General features: G+C 45.5%; 1 protein-coding gene across 3 annotated transcripts in view; it reads left to right on the forward strand.

Moving 5' to 3' along the window:
• Positions 1-6387: 6387 nt before the first annotated feature.
• Positions 6388-18447, forward strand: part of znf618 (zinc finger protein 618) — a 53109-nt gene continuing 41049 nt past the window's right edge. The window contains exon 1 of one of the 3 annotated variants that reach the window (XM_031892013.1): positions 6388-6561. The gene's annotated coding sequence lies outside the window, so the exon portion shown is untranslated. The remainder of the gene's footprint in view (positions 6562-18447) is intronic. The other 2 variants (XM_031892011.1, XM_031892012.1) reach the window with 2 other exon arrangements.

Genomic DNA, 18447 nt, shown 5'->3' on the forward strand with positions numbered 1-18447 from the left:
GGTTGGGTCTCTTAAAATCAGACTTTTCTAGGGCAGATTTAGATTTGGGTTTCTGTTCGGTTAAATCTTTTGAGAAAGACTTCATTACAGACCAATGCAATCTACTCTAATACTAACCATAGGGGTCACCAGGGACCCCCCAACTCTTCTGTTCTTATCTCAATAAGATTTCTTACCATTGTTCCTTTCTACTCTAATACTAACCATAGGGGTCACTAGGGACCCCCCAACTCTTCTGTTCTTATCTCAATAAGATTTCTTACCATTGTTCCTTTCTACTCTAATACTAACCATAGGGGTCACTAGGGACCCCCAAACTCTTCTGTTCTTATCCCAATAAGGTTTCTTACCATCGTTCCTTTCTACTCTAATACTAACCATAGGGGTCATTAGGGACACCCCAACTCTTCTGTTCTTATCTCAATAAGGTTTCTTACCATCGTTCCTTTCTACTCTAATACTAACCATAGGGGTCACTAGGGACCCCCCAACTCTTCTGTTCTTATCTCAATAAGGTTTCTTACCATCGTTCCTTTCTACTCTAATACTAACCATAGGGGTCACTAGGGACCCCCAAACTCTTCTGTTCTTATCTCAATAAGGTTTCTTACCATCGTTCCTTTCTTCTCTAATACTAACCATTGGGGTCACCGGGGACCCCCCAACTCTTCTGTTCTTATCCCAATAAGGTTTCTTACCATCGTTCCTTTCTACTCTAATACTAACCATAGGGGTCACTAGGGACCCCCAAACTCTTCTGTTCTTATCCCAATAAGGTTTCTTACCATCGTTCCTTTCTACTCTAATACTAACCATAGGGGTCACTAGGGACACCCCAACTCTTCTGTTCTTATCTCAATAAGATTTCTTACCATCGTTCCTTTCTACTCTAATACTAACCATAGGGGTCACCGGGAACCCCCAAACTCTTCTGTTCTTATCTCAATAAGGTTTCTTACCATCGTTCCTTTCTACTCTAATACTAACCATAGGGGTCACTAGGGACCCCCCAACTCTTCTGTTCTTATCTCAATAAGGTTTCTTACCATCGTTCCTTTCTACTCTAATACTAACCATAGGGGTCACTAGGGACCCCCAAACTCTTCTGTTCTTATCTCAATAAGGTTTCTTACCATCGTTCCTTTCTACTCTAATACTAACCATAGGGGTCACTAGGGACCCCCCAACTCTTCTGTTCTTATCTCAATAAGGTTTCTTACCATCGTACCTTTCTACTCTAATACTAACCATAGGGGTCACTAGGGACCCCCAAACTCTTCTGTTCTTCTCTCAATAAGGTTTCTTACCATCGTTCCTTTCTACTCTAATACTAACCATAGGGGTCACTGGGGACCCCCAAACTCTTCTGTTCTTATCCTAATAAGGTTTCTTACCATCGTTCCTTTCTACTCTAATACTAACCATAGGGGTCACTAGGGACCCCCAAACTCTTCTGTTCTTATCTCAATAAGGTTTCTTACCATCGTTCCTTTCTACTCTAATACTAACCATAGGGGTCACCGGGGACCCCCAAACTCTTCTGTTCTTATCTCAATAAGGTTTCTTACCATCGTTCCTTTCTACTCTAATACTAACCATAGGGGTCACTAGGGACCCCCAAACTCTTCTGTTCTTATCTCAATAAGGTTTCTTACCATCGTTCCTTTCTACTCTATACTACCATAGGGGTCACGGGGACCCCCAAATTCTTCTGTTCTTATCCCAATAAGGTTTCTTACCATGTTCCTTTCTACTCTAATACTAAACCATAGGGGTCACGGGACCCCCAAACTCTCTGTTTCTTATTCCAATAAGGTTTTCTTGACCATCGTTCTTTCTACTCTAATACTAACCATGGGGTCACTAGGGACCCCCAAACTCTTCTGTTCTTATCTCAATAAGGTTTCTTACCATCGTTCCTTTCTACTCTAATACTAACATAGGGGTCACTAGGGACCCCAAACTCTTCTGTTCTTATCTCAATAAGGTTTCTTACCATCGTTCCTTTCTACTCTAAATACTAACCATAGGGGTACTAGGACCCCAAACTCTTCTGTTCTTATCTTCAATAAGGTTTCTTACCATCGTTCCTTTCTACTCTATACTAACCATAGGGGTCACTAGGGACCCCCAAACTCTTCTGTTCTTATCTCAATAAAGGTTTTCTTACCATCGTTCCTTGTCTACTCTAATACTAACCATAGGGGTCACCGGGGACCCCCAAACTCTTTCTGTTCTTATCTCAATAAGGTTTCTTACCATCGTTCCTTTCTACTCTAATACTAACCATAGGGGTCACCGGGGACCCCCCAACTCTTCTGTTCTTATCTCAATAAGGTTTCTTACCATCGTTCCTTTCTACTCTAATACTAACCATAGGGGTCACTAGGGACCCCCAAACTCTTCTGTTCTTATCTCAATAAGGTTTCTTACCATCGTTCCTTTCTACTCTAATACTAACCATAGGGGTCACTAGGGACCCCCAAACTCTTCTGTTCTTATCTCAATAAGGTTTCTTACCATCGTTCCTTTCTACTCTAATACTAACCATAGGGGTCACTAGGGACCCCCAAACTCTTCTGTTCTTATCTCAATAAGGTTTCTTACCATCGTTCCTTTCTACTCTAATACTAACCATAGGGGTCACTAGGGACCCCCAAACTCTTCTGTTCTTATCTCAATAAGGTTTCTTACCATCGTTCCTTTCTACTCTAATACTAACCATAGGGGTCACTAGGGACCCCCAAACTCTTCTGTTCTTATCTCAATAAGGTTCTTACCATCGTTCCTTCTACTTAATACTAACCATAGGGTCACGGGACCCCAAACTCTTCTGTTCTTATCTCATAAGGTTCTTACCATGTTCCTTCTACTCTAATACTAACCATAGGGGTCACCGGGGACCCCCAAACTCTTCTGTTCTTATCTCAATAAGGTTTCTTACCATCGTTCCTTTCTACTCTAATACTAACCATAGGGGTCACTAGGGACCCCCAAACTCTTCTGTTCTTATCTCAATAAGGTTTCTTACCATCGTTCCTTTCTACTCTAATACTAACCATAGGGGTCACCGGGGACCCCCAAACTCTTCTGTTCTTATCTCAATAAGGTTTCTTACCATCGTTCCTTTCTACTCTAATACTAACCATAGGGGTCACTAGGGACCCCCAAACTCTTCTGTTCTTATCTCAATAAGGTTTCTTACCATCGTTACTTTCTACTCTAATACTAACCATAGGGGTCACCGGGGACCCCCAAACTCTTCTGTTCTTATCTCAATAAGGTTTCTTACCATCGTTCCTTTCTACTCTAATACTAACCATAGGGGTCACTAGGGACCCCCAAACTCTTCTGTTCTTATCTCAATAAGGTTTCTTACCATCGTTCCTTTCTACTCTAATACTAACCATAGGGGTCACTAGGGACCCCCAAACTCTTCTGTTCTTATCTCAATAAGGTTTCTTACCATCGTTCCTTTCTACTCTAATACTAACCATTGGGGTCACTGGGGACCCCCCAACTCTTCTGTTCTCATCCCAATAAGGTTTCCTGCCATCGTTTCAACCCTGAAGGACAGAAGAAAAGTCTCTGTCTCTTTATCCATCATCATAACTTGCCCCGCCTCTAGCACCCCCACGTCCCTCATGACTCCCCTGTTTGCACCACCATAGCTGTCCCCCAAAAGTAACCCTTCCAATCCTCCACTTCTGTGATAGGTTCTAAAGCTCAGCAGGAGGACCCAGTAGGAATATATAATATATATGCTCCCTCTTATTTGTAAGGATTTGGGCCAGGCACAGTGAGTGTGAGTGAATATGTGAGTGTGAGTGAGTGTATATATGTGAGTGTGAGTGAGTGTATGTATGTGTGAGTGAGTGTATGTATGTGAGTGTGAGTGAGTGTATGTATGTATGTGAGTGTGAGTGTATGTATGTGAGTGTATGTATGTGAGTGTATGTATGTGAGTGTATGTATGTGAGTGTGAGTGAGTGTATGTATGTATGTATGTATGTATGTGAGTGAGTGTATGTATGTGAGTGTGAGTGAGTGTATGTATGTGAGTGTGAGTGAGTGTATGTATGTGAGTGTGAGTGAGTGTATGTATGTGAGTGTGAGTATGTATGTGAGTGTGAGTGAGTGTATGTATGTATGTATGTATGTATGTGAGTGTATGTATGTGAGTGTATGTATGTGAGTGTATGTATGTGAGTGTATGTATGTGAGTGTATGTATGTGAGTGTGAGTGAGTGTATGTATGTATGTATGTGAGTGAGTGTATGTATGTATGTGAGTGTGAGTGAGTGTATGTATGTATGTATGTATGTGAGTGAGTGTATGTATGTGAGTGTGAGTGAGTGTATGTATGTGAGTGAGTGTATGTATGTGAGTGTGAGTGAGTGTATGTATGTATGTATGTATGTATGTATGTGAGTGCATGTATGTGAGTGTATGTATGTGAGTGTGTGTATGTGAGTGTATGTATGTGAGTGTGAGTGAGTGTATGTATGTGAGTGTGTGTATGTATGTGAGTGTGAGTGAGTGTATGTATGTGAGTGTGAGTGAGTGTATGTATGTATGTGAGTGTGAGTGTATGTATGTGAGTGTATGTATGTGAGTGTGAGTGAGTGTATGTATGTGAGTGTGTGTATGTATGTGAGTGTATGTATGTGAGTGTGAGTGTATGTATGTGAGTTTGTGTATGTATGTGAGTGTGAGTGAGTGTATGTGAGTGTGAGTGTATGTATGTGAGTGTGAGTGAGTGTATGTATGTGAGTGTGTGTATGTGAGTGTGAGTGTATGTGAGTGTGTGTATGTATGTGAGTGTGAGTGAGTGTGAGTGAGTGTGTGTATGTGAGTGTGTGTATGTATGTGAGTGTGAGTGAGTGTGTGTATGTGAGTGTGTGTATGTGAGTGTGAGTGTGTGTATGTGAGTGTGAGTGTATGTGAGTGTGTGTATGTATGTGAGTGTGAGTGAGTGTGAGTGAGTGTGTGTATGTGAGTGTGTGTATGTGAGTGTGTGTATGTGTGTGTATGTGAGTGTGAGTGTGTGTATGTGAGTGTGAGTGTATGTATGTGAGTGTGTGTATGTGTGTGTATGTGAGTGTGAGTGTGTGTATGTGAGTGTGAGTGTATGTATGTGAGTGTGTGTATGTGTGTGTATGTGAGTGTGAGTGTGTGTATGTGAGTGTGAGTGTATGTATGTGAGTGTGTGTATGTGTGTGTATGTGAGTGTGAGTGTGTGTATGTGAGTGTGAGTGTATGTATGTGAGTGTGTGTATGTGTGTGTATGTGAGTGTGAGTGTGTGTATGTGAGTGTGTGTATGTGTGTGTATGTGAGTGTGAGTGTATGTATGTGAGTGTGTGTATGTGTGTGTATGTGAGTGTGAGTGTGTGTATGTGAGTGTGAGTGTATGTATGTGAGTGTGTGTATGTGTATGTATGTGAGTGTGAGTGAGTGTATGTGAGTGTGAGTGTATGTATGTGAGTGTGAGTGAGTGTATGTATGTGAGTGTGTGTATGTGAGTGTGAGTGTATGTGAGTGTGTGTATGTATGTGAGTGTGAGTGAGTGTGAGTGAGTGTGTGTATGTGAGTGTGTGTATGTATGTGAGTGTGAGTGAGTGTGTGTATGTGAGTGTGTGTATGTGAGTGTGAGTGTGTGTATGTGAGTGTGAGTGTATGTGAGTGTGTGTATGTATGTGAGTGTGAGTGAGTGTGAGTGAGTGTGTGTATGTGAGTGTGTGTATGTGAGTGTGTGTATGTGTGTGTATGTGAGTGTGAGTGTGTGTATGTGAGTGTGAGTGTGTGTATGTGAGTGTGAGTGTGTGTATGTGAGTGTGAGTGTGTGTATGTGAGTGTGAGTGTATGTATGTGAGTGTGTGTATGTGTGTGTATGTGAGTGTGAGTGTGTGTATGTGAGTGTGAGTGTATGTATGTGAGTGTGTGTATGTGTGTGTATGTGAGTGTGAGTGTGTGTATGTGAGTGTGAGTGTATGTATGTGAGTGTGTGTATGTGTGTGTATGTGAGTGTGAGTGTGTGTATGTGAGTGTGAGTGTATGTGAGTGTGTGTATGTGTGTGTGTATGTGAGTGTGAGTGAGTGTGAGTGTGTGTATGTGAGTGTGTGTATGTGTGTATGTGTGTGTATGTGAGTGTGAGTGTGTGTATGTGAGTGTGTGTGTATGTGAGTGTGAGTGTGTGTATGTGAGTGTGAGTGTATGTGAGTGTGAGTGAGTATAAGTGCACATAAGTTTGAGTATAGACATATATTAGTTCATGTGAGTGTATCAGTGCGGGTTCATGTATCAGTGCGGGTTCATGTGAGTAGCTATATAGGTGCGGGTTCATGTGAGTAGCTGTATCCGTGCGGGTTCATGTATCAGCGCGGGTTCGTGTGAGTGTGCGAGTGCGCGCTTCCCGTCCCGCTGGCCCCTCCCCCTGCCGCGGCCCCTCCCCCCCGGCGGCCCCTCCCTCCCACATCGGCTAAACTCTCCCGGGCCGAAGCTGCCAGGGAAGCGGGACTCTGCGCTCCCAGCCCGGCCCGACACCCCCCCCCCGGGGAAGGTAAGCGCCCCCCCCCCCGTCCCACTGATACCCTCCCCCCCCCCGGCTGCCTATCTGCCCCCCCGGCTGGGGGTGTGCGGGGTGCATGGGGTACGGGCAGCCTCTCTCTCATTCCCTGCACCCCTATATCCTGCCCGGGCTGGGGGGCAATTAGTGCTCCCTATCTGCCCCAGACCCCCCCCTGCCTGAGGCACCGCAGGGAAAACAAAAGCCCAGGCAGCCATGGCTCCCCCCCCCCCCATATCCCTCCATTCCTGGGAAACCTCCCAATTGCCCCCTATAGCCCCTATTGCCCCCCATATTGCCCCCATATTGCCCCCCCCAGCTCAGGCCTCACTTCTCTTTCTCAATTTTTTTTTCTCCCAATTTTTTTCTTTCCCAAACAGCAGATTTCTCTCATTAGACAGCGCCACCTGCTGGCGGGATTCCCCAAATCGCACAAATTCAATTCGAAAAAAAAGAATTATTTTTTTTTTTACCATTTTGCAAGAAAATATTTCAAGTTTCATTTCCTTCCCCTGGGGGAGGGGGGGGGGGGGCTGGATCTGGGGAGGGGGGGGTTCAGCCCAAATTCCCAGACCAATTGCATCGCAGTCACTGCCCAGAGCCAACAAAGGCTCAATTTCTGGCAACACAATTTCATTTTATTTTTCAGATGAAATTTAGTTTTCCTGTCAAATGTGTTGGGGGGGCCCCAGGGGCTGAGGGGGGGCTGGGGGCACACAAGGGGCAGCAGATTGCACTCATTTCAGCCAAATATGGATTTTATACATCTTATTGGAAAATTGCCCCCCCCCCTCCAGAAATGTCATGGTTTGTTCTGATTGCAAAGGCCACGCCCAGCTGTGGGGGGGGGGGGGCGCCCCTTCCCCAATTTTAATTGCAAATTTTCTTATTTGATGGGATTTTTGGTGGGAAATTTGGGCGCTGGACATTGGCATTGTGTGCCCGAGGGGGGGGTTTGGTCACACAGGGGGCGGGGTGTTTTGTCTGATTGTGGCCCACGTTGGGCAGTGGCTAAAGTTTCCTGGGGAAAGGTTTGTTTCCCACATTGAACGGGAATTTCATCCAATCCGAGAGGAGAATCCTGGGCTCCAATTAAAAAGCAGGAGTATTGGCGCAGCCGAGGGGCGGGGCCTGAGAGTCACGCGGCCGCTCTTTTCGTTTCGAATTCAAATTTAAAAAAATGTGATTTGTTTGTGGAAATCGGTTGTTTTGCCGCCAAATCCTCGGATTTTACTTTATTCCCCGGTTTTGTTGCCGCGTGAAACGTGCGAGGATTTGGCGGCGTTTTAGCTCGGAAAAAAAAATAATTTCCCAATGAAAATTCCTTCGATCTGACATTTTTTCATCTCAGTGGCAAAAATTTCCCCCGAATTTCCTGTTTATTCGTTTATTCCCGCGTTAGAGCGCCGGGGGCGTCTGTCTCCGCTTCTGATTGGTCGGCGGTGTGTTTGGTAAAATGGCGCAATGGCGACTCCACCAATGTCAGTTTTTCTCTAATTCCAGTTTTCGCAAAATCGTTTGTATTTCATTTGTATAAATTCAAATTTCATCAAATGTCACTTTTTTTTGCCGAAATTTTAGAATTTGTTTATTTTTCCGTAAATTCTCACGTTTATTCAGTAGAAACTTCTCTAAATAACTGAGGTTGATTCAGGGCTTTGGATTCCATGTATTTGGCGTTATTTCTCTGTACAGGTGTGGGGACCCGCTATCCAGAAAGGTCCGAATTCTGGGAAGCCCCTCCCCCATAGACTCCATCTCATTCTTCTCTCTGTAATAATAAAACAGAACCTCGTACTTAACGGGAACCAACATATAATTACCCCTTATTGGGGGCAAAATGATCCTATTGGGTTAATTATTGGTAGGGGGTCTAAATTACAGAAAGACCCCCTTATCCGGAAAATCCCAGGTCCTCAGTATTCTGGGTAACAGAAAAAATGTGGAATATTGAATTCTTGTGGCAGTTGATTTTCCCATGAGCCTTTGCATGAGAATCCCCCCCCCCGCAGGAAACATGAAATTTAATTCAATTGTTGTTGAAATAATTTATTTCTTAGAAAATGAAATTTACTGAAATTTTATGAAATTATTTTTTTTAATGAAAATGTAAAAAAATTGATACCAAATTGTTTGTATTTGCTTTATTTAATGGGGCTGTTACCCCCGTGGGGCAGTTACGCTGCGGGATAGCGATGGGGCCCTCTGTATAGGCCCCGAGCTTATTGGCCCCCAAAGGGCAGATTTACTAAAACTCTCAGTTGAATTTGAAAATGAAAAAGAATCAGTTTTTCCAAATATCTGATATTTACTAAAAAAAAAAAAAAATTTGCTCCAAAAAATTAGTAAAAAAAAAACAAAACCCCCAAGATTTTTCAAATTGTCTCTTGGAAAATCCTGACTCTTTTTGAATTGTCGCCGCGACGGTTTGAAAATGTCTCGATTTTCTGACAAAACCGGCGAAATCTCGAACATTTCGAGACAAAAGAGCGACGTTTATGGAAAGGGGAGGAGCTTCTATGTGGATTTGGTGAATTGTCGCATTCGGAATTTTAGTTGTTTAGTAAATGTAGGAAAAGTTGCAGTTTGTTTTTTGGTTTTTTTTCTCTTGAAAAAATTTGAATTGAGTTTAAAATTAAAAATTGGTGGTTGGTAAATGAAATAAAAGGTATTATGGGTATGGGGATCCGTTATCCAGAAAGCTCTGAATTACGGGAAGCTCCTCCCCATAGACTCCATTATAAGGAAGTAATTCTGATTTTACAAAAAATTTCCTTTTTCTCTGTAATGATAAACCGGAACCTTCTATTGGTCCCACAATGTCATTAACCCCTTATTGGAGCAAAATAATTGGATTTAAAAAAAAATTTTCCAGCAGATTTATCAACGTTTGACTTATTTTTCCCCATTTGAGGTTTTTTTTTTGCCATAAAAAAAAGAAAAATTCGTATTTGAATTAAGTTTCAACTCGAATCTCTGGTATTTACGAAGTGCTAAAATTCCAAAAATTTGAATTTGAAAATTCGCCGTCTAACGGCTCGGGAAGTCAAGGGGGGTCGTAAATTTGGTTTGTTCATTAAATGCACCGGTCTGTGTAAATATAAACAGGGGGCGGGGCAAATACCGTCACTGAGCCCCAGGGGGAGGAGCCCTGGGCAAAATCAAGTTTTTATGTTTGAAAAAGTCATTTTTTTTATTCCTGTACTCGATACGCGAGTTTATTTGATTTAGAAAAAACAAACAAATTTGAAAATGAATAAATAAGCCCCATTATAGTTTGGAGATCCAAATTACGGAATGAACCCCTCGTACGGAAAAGCCCAGGCCCTGAGCATTCTGGGTAACGGGGTCCCTGAGCGTTCTGGGTAAGGGGTCCCTGGGCGTTCTGGGTAAGGGGTCCCTGGGCGTTCTGGGTAACGGGGTCCCTGGGCGTTCTGGGTAACGGGGTCCCTGGGCGTTCTGGGTAACGGGGTCCCTGGGCGTTCTGGGTAACGGGGTCCCTGAGGCTTCTGGGTAACGGGGTCCCTGAGCGTTCTGGGTAACGGGGTCCCTGAGCGTTCTGGGTAACGGGGTCCCTGAGCGTTCTGGGTAACGGGGTCCCTGAGCGTTCTGGGTAACGGGGTCCCTGAGGCTTCTGGGTAACGGGGTCCCTGAGGCTTCTGGGTAACGGGGCCCCTGAGTCCCTGAGGCTTCTGGGTAAGGGGTCCCTGAGCATTCTGGGTAACGGGTCCCACCCCTGTACAGTAGGAACGTAGGGGTTGGTTTCTGTACGTTCGCCATTGAGTTAACTGTTAGTGGGATGGAGAGAGGGATATTCTGAGACAATTTGCAATTGGTCTTCATTTTTTATTTTTCTGTCCCATTTCGCTTTGCTGAAAAATCTGTGCCTGGGGAAACATTTCGCTCATCACTAATTAGTTGTAGTTTTTTAATTATTTCGGTATTTGTTCAGCAGCTATTTGGTTGCTAGGGTCCAAGTTACCTTAGCAACCAGGGAGTGGTTTGAATGAGAGGCTGGTATATGAATAGGGGAGGGGCTGAATAGAAAGATAAGGAATAAAAAGTAACAATAACAATAAAACTGGAGCCTCACAGAGCAATAGGGTTTGGTTGCCGGGGTCAGTGACCCCCATTTGAAAGAGGCAGAAGAAGGGAAATAATTCAAAAACTATACGAAATAAATAATGAAGACTAATTGCAAAGCTGCTTAGAATTGGCCAGTCTGTAACGTACAGTTAATCTGAAGGGGAATCACTGTTAGTATGTTACAGACTGGCCTGTTCCTAGCAACTGTGCAGTTGGTCTTCTTTATTCTTCTGAGACCTGGACCTTTAGTAGAAGAAGTTGGTTCCCAGGATGTTTTTGGTTTTTATGTCGAGGCCGAATGTAACATTTTGAGTTGTACTGGGCTGCCGTTCCCATTGGGCCGCTGAGTAGCCAATCGCAGCCCTCGCTGGGCGCCCCAGGAACCCTATGGATCCTTCTGTTGCTCCCCGACTCTTCTTACATTGTCTGCCCCGAAACCTTCCTCAGTGCAGCGCCTTCCCTGATTGGCTGGAACCCCGGTACTGTGTGTTTAGTGACTGGCAGTTGTACCCAGGCCGGCGCTGCTGGGGGGCAATTCAGCCACTGTCCCGGGGGCAAATTGTTTGCAGCAAATTAGATTTGTCTTTGTTTTGTGTTTCTGTAAAAGTCAATGGATGGGGCAAAACCTGGGGCAAAACTTGTCCGTAACCCCCGGGGTAACTTATATATAACTCGTATGCAACCCCGGGGTAACTCGTATGCAACCTCCGGGTAACTCGTATGCAACCGGTATCCCCCAGGGTAACTTATATATAACCCCGGGGTAACTCACTGGTATCCCCCGGGGTAACTTATATATAACCCTGGGGTAACTCACCGGTATCCCCCGGGGTAACTTATATATAACCCTGGGGTAACTCACTGGTATCCCCCGGGGTAACTTATATATATAACCCTGGGGTAACTCACCGGTATCCCCCGGGGTAACTTATATATAACCCCGGGGTAACTCACCGGTATCCCCCGGGGTAACTTATATATAACCCTGGGGTAACTCACCGGTATCCCCCGGGGTAACTTATATATAACCCTGGGGTAACTCACTGGTATCCCCCGGGGTAACTTATATATAACCCCGGGGTAACTCACTGGTATCCCCCGGGGTAACTTATATATAACCCTGGGGTAACTCACTGGTATCCCCCGGGGTAACTTATATATAACCCTGGGGTAACTCACTGGTATCCCCCGGGGTAACTTATATATAACCCTGGGGTAACTCACTGGTATCCCCCGGGTAACTTATATATAACCCTGGGGTAACTCACCGGTATCCCCCGGGGTAACTTATATATAACCCCGGGGTAACTCACCGGTATCCCCCGGGGTAACTTATATATAACCCTGGGGTAACTCACCGGTATCCCCCGGGGTAACTTATATATAACCCCGGGGTAACTCACTGGTATCCCCCGGGGTAACTTATATATAACCCCGGGGTAACTCACCGGTATCCCCCGGGGTAACTTATATATAACCCTGGGGTAACTCACCGGTATCCCCCGGGGTAACTTATATATAACCCCGGGGTAACTCACTGGTATCCCCGGGGTAACTTATATATAACCCCGGGGTAACTCACCGGTATCCCCCGGGGTAACTTATATATAACCCCGGGGTAACTCACTGGTATCCCCCGGGGTAACTTATATATAACCCCGGGGTAACTCACCGGTATCCCCCGGGGTAACTTATATATAACCCTGGGGTAACTCACTGGTATCCCCCGGGGTAACTTATATATAACCCCGGGGTAACTCACCGGTATCCCCCGGGGTAACTTATATATAACCCCGGGGTAACTCACCGGTATCCCCCGGGGTAACTTATATATAACCCTGGGGTAACTCACCGGTATCCCCCGGGGTAACTTATATATAACCCCGGGGTAACTCACTGGTATCCCCCGGGGTAACTTATATATAACCCCGGGGTAACTCACTGGTATCCCCCGGGGTAACTTATATATAACCCTGGGGTAACTCACCGGTATCCCCCGGGGTAACTTATATATAACCCTGGGGTAACTCACTGGTATCCCCCGGGGTAACTTATATATAACCCTGGGGTAACTCACCGGTATCCCCCGGGGTAACTTATATATAACCCCGGGGTAACTCACTGGTATCCCCCGGGGTAACTTATATATAACCCCGGGGTAACTCACCGGTATCCCCCGGGGTAACTTATATATAACCCTGGGGTAACTCACTGGTATCCCCCGGGGTAACTTATATATAACCCCGGGGTAACTCACCGGTATCCCCCGGGGTAACTTATATATAACCCCGGGGTAACTCACCGGTATCCCCCGGGGTAACTTATATATAACCCTGGGGTAACTCACCGGTATCCCCCGGGGTAACTTATATATAACCCCGGGGTAACTCACTGGTATCCCCCGGGGTAACTTATATATAACCCCGGGGTAACTCACTGGTATCCCCCGGGGTAACTTATATATAACCCTGGGGTAACTCACCGGTATCCCCCGGGGTAACTTATATATAACCCTGGGGTAACTCACTGGTATCCCCCGGGGTAACTTATATATAACCCTGGGGTAACTCACCGGTATCCCCCGGGGTAACTTATATATAACCCCGGGGTAACTCACTGGTATCCCCCGGGGTAACTTATATATAACCCCGGGGTAACTCACCGGTATCCCCCGGGGTAACTTATATATAACCCTGGGGTAACTCACTGGTATCCCCCGGGGTAACTTATATATAACCCCGGGGTAACTCACCGGTATCCCCCGGGGTAACTTATATATAACCCCGGGGTAACTCACCGGTATCCCCCGGGGTAACTTATATATAACCCTGGGGTAACTCACCGGTATCCCCCGGGGTAACTTATATATAACCCCGGGGTAACTCACTGGTATCCCCCGGGGTAACTTATATATAACCCCGGGGTAACTCACCGGTATCCCCCGGGGTAACTTATATATAACCCTGGGGTAACTCACCGGTATCCCCCGGGGTAACTTATATATAACCCTGGGGTAACTCACTGGTATCCCCCGGGGTAACTTATATATAACCCCGGGGTAACTCACCGGTATCCCCCGGGGTAACTTATATATAACCCTGGGGTAACTCACCGGTATCCCCCGGGGTAACTTATATATAACCCTGGGGTAAGTCACCGGTATCCCCCGGGGTAACTTATATATAACCCTGGGGTAAGTCACCGGTATCCCCCGGGGTAACTTATATATAACCCTGGGGTAAGTCACCGGTATCCCCCGGGGTAACTTATATATAACCCTGGGGTAAGTCACCGGTATCCCCCGGGGTAACTTATATATAACCCTGGGGTAAGTCACCGGTATCCCCCGGGGTAACTTGCCTATAACCCCAAGATCACTTTCTCACCCTCCCCAATTATGGAGGAGATGGCAATCCGATTACTCCCCCCCCCCAATACTTTAGATTTCAGAGTTTATTTGGACTAAATTTGAGCCTTTAGTCATGTGACCCTAAACTAGTGCTGGGCGGTATACCGGTATATACCGAACACCGTTTTTTTTAAAAAAGATGATAAAAAAATTTTAACTTACCGGCATACCGGTGTGGGCGCCTCCTGGCAATTTTTCTTACTATTTCCGGGTTGTGCGCGCTGACGTCACGCGCGCAACCCGGAAATAGTAAGAAAAATTGCCAGGAGGCTCTGTGAGCTGTCGGGGGTGCCTGCGGCTGCCTGGCCCGTAAGGTTTATTTATGTGAAGGGGATGGGGGGGTGTTTGGGGTTGGATGGGGGGTTGGATGGGGGGGTGTTTGGGGTTGGGGGGGGGTGTTTGGGGTTGGGGGGGGGGTGTTTGGGGTGGTCCCCTAATCATGCATGGGGAAAAAAAAATACCGTCAAATACCGTGATACCGATATAATAAAAAAAATACCGTGATATAAATTTTTGGTCATACCGCCCAGCACTACCCTAAACCTCTGGACAAGTGAGTGACAATTCTTTTAACAAAGGTGACATTTTTGCATTTTTCTTGAATTTGAATAGGCAAAATATGGTGTTGTGTGCCCAGAGCATTCCCTCTCTGTATATTTGTATTTATACATATGGGTAGGGGGTGCCATAGTGTTTCCCTTAGACAGTACAGTATGGGGGTACAGCTTATTGTGTGCCCAGAACATTCCTTCTCTGTATATTTGTATTTATACATATGGGTAGGGGGTGCCATAGTGTTTCCCTTAGACAGTACAGTATGGGGGTACAGCTTATTGTGTGCCCAGAACATTCCTTCTCTGTATATTTGTATTTATACATATGGGTAGGGGGTGCCATAGTGTTTCCCTTAGACAGTACAGTATGGGGTACAGCTTATTGTGTGCCCAGAACATTCCCTCTCTGTATATTTGTATTTATACATATGGGTAGGGGGTGCCATAGTGTTTCCCTTAGACAGTACAGTATGGGGGTACAGCTTATTGTGTGCCCAGAACATTCCCTCTCTGTATATTTGTATTTATACATATGGGTAGGGGGTGCCATAGTGTTTCCCTTAGACAGTACAGTATGGGGGTACAGCTTATTGTGTGCCCAGAACATCCCTTCTCTGTATATTTGTATTTATACATATGGGTAGGGGGTGCCATAGTGTTTCCCTTAGACAGTACAGTATGGGGGTACAGCTTATTGTGTGCCCAGAACATTCCCTCTCTGTATATTTGTATTTATACATATGGGTAGGGGGTGCCATAGTGTTTCCCTTAGACAGTACAGTATGGGGGTACAGCTTATTGTGTGCCCAGAACATTCCCTCTCTGTATATTTGTATTTATACATATGGGTAGGGGGTGCCATAGTGTTTCCCTTAGACAGTACAGTATGGGGGTACAGCTTATTGTGTGCCCAGAACATTCCCTCTCTGTATATTTGTATTTATACATATGGGTAGGAGGTGCCATAGTGTTTCCCTTAGACAGTACAGTATGGGGGTACAGCTTATTGTGTGCCCAGAACATTCCCTCTCTGTATATTTGTATTTATACATATGGGTAGGGGGTGCCATAGTGTTTCCCTTAGACAGTACAGTATGGGGGTACAGCTTATTGTGTGCCCAGAACATTCCCTCTCTGTATATTTGTATTTATACATATGGGTAGGGGGTGCCATAGTGTTTCCCTTAGACAGTACAGTATGGGGTACAGCTTATTGTGTGCCCAGAACATTCCTTCTCTGTATATTTGTATTTATACATATGGGTAGGAGGTGCCATAGTGTTTCCCTTAGACAGTACAGTATGGGGGTACAGCTTATTGTGTGCCCAGAACATTCCTTCTCTGTATATTTGTATTTATACATATGGGTAGGGGGTGCCATAGTGTTTCCCTTAGACAGTACAGTATGGGGGTACAGCTTATTGTGTGCCCAGAACATTCCTTCTCTGTATATTTGTATTTATACATATGGGTAGGGGGTGCCATAGTGTTTCCCTTAGACAGTACAGTATGGGGGTACAGCTTATTGTGTGCCCAGAACATTCCCTCTCTGTATATTTGTATTTATACATATGGGTAGGGGGTGCCATAGTGATTCCCATAGACAGTACAGTATGGGGGGGGGAGGGGCTTTAGTGGATTGAAACCAACAAGAAATTGTTCTTCCTATGATTCAGTCTCAGGATAAATATTTGCTCTGAGTTTATTTTAAATTCCTTTGGATATTTCCGGTGCTTCAGATCTGAGAAAATAATAAAATAGAATAAAAAAAATGATTTTAAAATGTTTTGAGACAGGGCCGGACTAACCTTTAGTCACCTGACAAGATCACCTGACAGGAAGTAATACAGCTGTGTGCTCCCTCAGAGATCCCCTGACAGGAAGTAATACAGCTGTGTGCTCCCTCAGAGATCCCCTGACAGGAAGTAATACAGCTGTGTGCTCCCTCAGAGATCCCCTGACAGGAAATAATACAGCTGTGTGCTCCCTCAGAGATCCCCTGACAGGAAGTAATACAGCTGTGTGCTCCCTCAGAGATCCCCTGACAGGAAGTAATACAGCTGTGTGCGCCCTCAGACATCCCCTGACAGGAAGTAATACAGCTGTGTGTTCCCTCAGAGATCCCCTGACAGGAAGTAATACAGCTGTGTGCTCCCTCAGAGATCCCCTGACAGGAAGTAATACAGCTGTGTGCTCCCTCAGAGATCCCCTGACAGGAATTAATACAGCTGTGTGCTCCCTCAGAGATCCCCTGACAGGAATTAATACAGCTGTGTGCTCCCTCAGAGATCCCCTGACAGGAATTAATACAGCTGTGTGCGCCCTCAGAGATCCCCTGACAGGAAGTAATACAGCTGTGTGCTCCCTCAGAGATCAGCTGGCAGGAATTAATACAGCTGTGTGCTCCCTCAGAGATCCCCTGACAGGAATTAATACAGCTGTGTGCTCCCTCAGAGATCCCCTGACAGGAAGTAATACAGCTGTGTGCTCCCTCAGACATCACCTAACAGGAAGTAATACAGCTGTGTGTTCCCTCAGAGATCCCCTGACAGGAATTAATACAGCTGTGTGCTCCCTCAGAGATCCCCTGACAGGAAGTAATACAGCTGTGTGCTCCCTCAGAGATCCCCTGACAGGAATTAATACAGCTGTGTGCTCCCTCAGAGATCCCCTGACAGGAAGTAATACAGCTGTGTGCTCCCTCAGAGATCCCCTGACAGGAAGTAATACAGCTGTGTGCTCCCTCAGAGATCCCCTGACAGGAATTAATACAGCTGTGTGCTCCCTCAGAGATCCCCTGACAGGAATTAATACAGCTGTGTGCTCCCTCAGAGATCCCCTGACAGGAAGTAATACAGCTGTGTGCTCCCTCAGAGATCAGCTGGCAGGAAGTAATACAGCTGTGTGCTCCCTCAGAGATCCCCTGACAGGAAGTAATACAGCTGTGTGCTCCCTCAGAGATCCCCTGACAGGAAGTAATACAGCTGTGTGCTCCCTCAGAGATCAGCTGGCAGGAAGTAGTGTGGGAGTAAATGGCAGATCTCTGCCCATTCATTGGCTAATGGGGCCTAGCATGTATATGTGCCCTTGGTTTGTTTGTTATTTGTGTAGGGACCCCCAATATTTGTATTGTGACCCCCAGTGGTGGAGAGGGAACTGCCCACAAGCGGCGGTTGGTTATTTGTCGGAGAATAACTGTCACCCATAGAAATGACAGGGCCGGAAATGGCGAGATGTACGAGAGTGCAGAGTGTCGGTGACGTCCCTCGTTGCTGCGTTCTGAGGGGTCTCGCAGGGAAATGCTATTGGTGGAGTAACCAGCCCTGCAGTGTTCTGATCCAATTGGCAAATATTCCTTATGGGTTTGGCGCCTCCCGTAGCTCCTACTCCTACGGAATATCTACCTGTACCGGCAGCCTGTTGGTTATTTAAAGGGGCGGTTCACCTTTTAAGTTAGTATGTTATAGAATGGCCTATTCCTAGCAGCTTTGCAGTTGGTCTTCATTATTTATTTTTCATACTTTTTGAATTATTTGCCTTCTTCTCTTTGCCGCTTCCAAATGGGGGTCACTGACCCCGGCAGCCAAACCCTATTGTTCTTTGAGGCTCCAGTTTTATTGTTATTGTTACTTTTTATTCCTTATCTTTCTATTCAGCCCCTCCCCTATTCATATTCCTGTCTCTCATTCAAACCCCTCCCTGGTTGCTAAGGTAATTTGAGCCCTAGCAACAGGATAACTGACCCCGGCAGCCAAACCCTATTGCTCTGTGAGGCTCCAGTTTTATTGTTACTGTTACTTTTTATTCCTTATCTTTCTATTCAGCCCCTCC

The sequence above is a fragment of the Xenopus tropicalis genome, chromosome 8 (genome assembly GCF_000004195.4).
Source record: "Xenopus tropicalis strain Nigerian chromosome 8, UCB_Xtro_10.0, whole genome shotgun sequence".
Taxonomy (NCBI): domain Eukaryota; kingdom Metazoa; phylum Chordata; class Amphibia; order Anura; family Pipidae; genus Xenopus; species Xenopus tropicalis.